The sequence below is a fragment of the Balaenoptera acutorostrata genome, chromosome 20, assembly GCF_949987535.1.
Source record: "Balaenoptera acutorostrata chromosome 20, mBalAcu1.1, whole genome shotgun sequence".
NCBI classification, from domain to species: domain Eukaryota; kingdom Metazoa; phylum Chordata; class Mammalia; order Artiodactyla; family Balaenopteridae; genus Balaenoptera; species Balaenoptera acutorostrata.
In genome coordinates, this window is record NC_080083.1 from 20,817,218 (window position 1) to 20,821,912 (window position 4,695).

At 39.7% G+C, this 4,695-nt stretch overlaps 1 pseudogene; it reads left to right on the forward strand.

The window, feature by feature from the left end:
- The first annotated feature begins 3,911 nt into the window (after positions 1–3,911).
- On the forward strand, positions 3,912–4,033 carry LOC114238863 (small nucleolar RNA SNORA70; annotated as a pseudogene).
- The last annotated feature ends 662 nt before the right edge of the window (positions 4,034–4,695 follow it).

Here is a 4,695-nt window from a genome sequence, read left to right on the forward strand (position 1 = left end):
CTGAGGGCAGCTCTTTCAATTCTGATATCCTGTGATAGCAGAGGCAGAAGAATATTGTGGTTACAAGTGTGTACTTTGGAGTCAGACAGACCTGGGCTCAGGTCCCAGCTCTGCATCTTACTTGCTGTGTGACCTTAAACAAGTTAACTTCCTCTGAACCTCTATTTCCTCACCTGTGAAATGTGAGGCATGATACCAGATTTATAAGATTTTCTGGAAGGGATTAAAACGATGCAATGTATCTAAAGTGCTTAGTACAGTACCTAACCCATATTGAACACCTGATAAGTGGTTATTATTAGTGTTCTATAATTAGTAAACCTACAAAGGAATGGGAGCTCCCAGCTGTTTGGATTGGACTCAGCCCAGACGACTTGCTCCTGATCTTCCACTTACTGTGTGATCGTGGGCAAATTGCTTAATCTCTCTGTGTCTCCATTTCCTCATCAGTAAAATGAGGCTAATAACAGTGCTCACCTCATAGAGTTATTGTGAGGATTGAATTCTATGTCGCATCTGAAGTGTTTGGGATAGAACCTAGCACAGAGCAGGTACCCAATAGCCGTGTGCTACCATCACCATCACCATCATCATTGTCTCATCCTCGTCCTCCGCTCTGGTTGTCTTCCCCAGTGCTTAGCACTTGTTAGGGCCAAGGGATCGATTTAGAGATAGTGGTTCATGAGTAGGCAATGTTGCTTCAAAATTTAGTGGAGACAAGAGAGACCGAAAGGAAGAAAAAGGAAAGGGGGCAGCCCGAAGGAAGAGGCAGCAGAGCGAAGTTGGTAACTAAAGGAGAAGAGCAAGCATTCACAGCGGCTCCACACTTGTAGGGAAGGGAGGGGGACCGACAGAACACGAGAAGGGACTGATGGGGAAAAGGGTGAGTGGCTCCAAGTGGAAACCCCGATCTTCATACAATGCAAATGTTCCATATTCAGTTGACAAACATATCTTGAGCACCTACAGTGCATAAGGCACTAAGAATATAAATATGAATAGACATGTTCCTGATCTTAGAGGAAATGTTTTCAGCTGTTCACCGTTGTGTGATGTTAGCAGTAGGTTTGTTGTATATGGCCTTTATTATGTTGAGGTAGGTTCCCTCTATGCCCACTTTCTGGAGAGTTTTTATCATAAATGGGTGTTGAATTTTGTCAAAAGCTTTTTCTGCATCTATTGAGGTGCTCATATGGTTTGTATTCTTCAATTTGTTGTGTGGCGTATCACACTGATTGATTTGCGAATATTGAAAAATCCTTGCATCCCTGGGATAAATCCCACTTGATCATGGTGTATGATCCTTTTAATGTATTGTTAGATTTCGGATTGCTAGTATTTTGTTGAGGATTTTTGCAGATTAAAAAAAAGAATGTTTATGCCAAAATGAAAAGGAGAAAAATAAATCAAGAAAAAATAGGAAAAAAATATGAACAGATATGGCTCCTGCCCCCCAAGGACCTTGTAGTATCAATGGGGGAAGTAAAGACATCCCAAATGCATGCAACAAGCATAACAGATGCTTTTATCCACAGTATCTGTCCAAGTAGCTGCAGAACAAGGAAGTGATTGATTTCACCAGGCTTCAAGGAAGAAGTTGCTCATGAACTGAGTAGATGTTCTCCAGGAAGACTGGGGGAAACATAGCTGTAGGAAGGGAAAGCATGAGAGAAATACCAGTGAGTGAAAAGCCATGCCATGTTCTACACTAATAAGTCACTCTGATACTGAGGACTCTCAGATCCAGAGCTGAGGCTGGAGATGCCTTAAGGGACTGTGGCCTGGACAGCAGTGTGGGCCATAATACAGAAAGAGGGAAGGATCAAGAAGAGAGTTGTGTTGGGATGTGGGGACCCTGAAAGGGAAGGAGATAGGAGTTGACAACGTGGGTTTGGAGTCAGCCACATAAGAGGAGAGTTCGGCTGGGAAAAATCAGGGACAATTCTTCCTTTAAGGTAGGAGGGAAGGAGGAAAGAAAAGCACAAGACATTTTGAAGTAGGGAGTGAGAACTGACAGGCCTAGGAGGTCCACCCCTGACCTTTCCAGAAAAGTCAGAGGCAAGGACTTTAGTTAAAAAAAAAAAAAAGTTGGGACAGTATAAGGGGCCCAATGAAAGAGGGACTGTTACTACATTTCCTACAGACATTAGAAGGGTAAGTAAGAACCTTATAAACAACTTAGACAAACTGGACACATTCCTTGAGAAATACAAGTTACTAAAACTGACACAAGATAAAATAGAAAAACATAAATAGCCCGATATCTATTAAATAAAGTGAATTTGTTGCTAAAAATCTTCCCACAAGCAAAACTCCAGCACTGGATGGTTTCACTATGAATTTCATCAAATATTTAAGAAAGAAAGAATGCCAATCCTACACAAACTCAGAAAATAGAGGAATATGAACATTCCTAACTTATTTCATGATGCCAGATTAACCCTGATACTAAAACCTGACAAAGACATTACAAAAGGAGGAAAAAAAATGACAAAACAATATCCATCACATATATAGATCACAAACCCTTAACAAATTACTAGCAAGTAAAATCCAGCAATATACAAAAATAATTATGCATCATGACCAAGGTTTATCCTGAGAATGTAAAATCGTTTGAATGCACAAACTCACTAATATAATTTACTATATTAACAGAAGAAAGAAGAAAGCCCATATGATTGTTTTTATAAAATCCAATACCTGTTCAGCATATTTTAAATATCTGAGCCAATTAAGAAGGGAAGGAATTTCTTCAATCTGATAAAGGACATCTATGAAAAACCTTCAGCTGACATCATATTTAATATGATTTAATAGACATTCCTTCTAAGATCAGGAACAAAGCAAGGCTGGCCACTCTTACTACATCTATTTAACATTTTACTGGAGGTTTTAACTAAGGCAATAAAGCAAGATAAAGGAATAAAAGGCACAGAAAGGAAAGAACTAAAACTTTATGCACAAATGGCATGATTGTTTATGTAGAAAAACCCTGGTAATCTATAAAATAGCAACTAGAACTAAGAAATGAATTTAGCAAAGTCACAGGATAAAAAAGCAACACTCATTGTTCAATCGTATTCCTCTATACTAGCAGCAAACCATTGGAAAGTGAAATCCTTAAAAATTCCATTTACACTAAGGCCAAAACACATTAAAATACTTAGGAATAAATTTAACAAAAGATGTGCAAGACCTATACATTGACAATTACCCCCAAAAATACTGAGATAAGTTAAGGAGGACTTAAATAAATGTTCCTGTATGAGAAGACTCAATATTATTCAAATGTCAATTCTCTCCAATTTGATATATAGAGTCAACAGAATCCCAATCCCAATTTCCAGCAGACTTTATTTGTAGAAATCGATAGGCTCATTCTAAAATGTACATGGAAATGCAAATGACCTAGAATACCCAAGGTAATCTTGACAAAGAAAAACAAAGTTGGAGAACTTATACTACCTAATTTCAAGTCTTGCTGTAAAACTGGTGCACAGTCATCAGGACAGTATGATGGTATAAAGAGAGACATGTCATTCAATGGAACAGAATAGAGAGCCCAGAAATAGACACACATTTAAGTGGTCATTTGATTTTTCAAGAGGGGAACTAAAGCAATTCTATGGGTAAAGCAGTCTTTTCAAGAGGTGTGGCTGGGACAACTGGCCATCAATATAAGAAAAACATGAACATTGACCTCTATCTATCTCACATAATACATAAAATTTAATTTGTGATGGATCATAATCTAACCTCAAAAGTGAAAACTGTAAAGCTTCTAGACTAAAACGTAGGAGAATGTCTTCATCACCTGGAGATGGGCAAAGTTTCCTTAGAAAGGAGGCAAAAGGTAATAAGTATCAGAGAAAATATGATAATTCAGATTTCATAAAAGTTTATAACTCCTGCTCATCAAAAACATAATTAAGAAAACGATGATGTGCAATGGCTGTGAACAGCAGTCTCCTCAGTAGTGTGTGCAACCTGTTGCTTACGTGGGTTGCCTTAAGGGACATTGGAGACCACCCTTTCCGGTGGCTGTCTATGTCTGACCTCATGTTGTCCCCAGTCGCGGCTCCAGACAGGTATTCAGGTGCCTTCAGAAAGCCCCAGGACAGGGTGACCAGGGTCCACATTTTCCAAGTCATCATGTCTGTCACACCAAGCTGCAGGACCAGGAGCATGTGACTGAGGTCCTACACGGGGCCCAGTTCAAGTTCCCTGGTTGCCAGAAGATCCATGTCTCCAAGAAGAGGGGCTTTAGCAAGTTTAATGCAGATGAATTTGAAGCCCTGGCAGCTGAAAAGTGGCTCATCCTGGATGGCTTTGGGGTCAAATACATCCCCAGTGATGGCGCCGCGGACACATGGTGAGCCCTGCACTCTTAAGGGCTTCAGCACTGCCCCCTCCTTACTCACACCCACCAATATATCCTACTTCTTGTCCAAAAAATAAAATGGATAACAAGTCACAGACTAGGAGGAAATAGTTGCAAAACACTCCATTAAAGAACTTGTATCAAGTATATATAAAGAACTACAATGCAATAATAAAAACACCACCAACCCAGTAAAAGGAAGGGCAAATGCTTGAACAGACATTTCACAGTAAGGAAGGTATACTGAATGCATACCTACGCGATGACCCAGCAATTCGACTTCCAGGTATTTACCCAAAAGACAGGAAAAC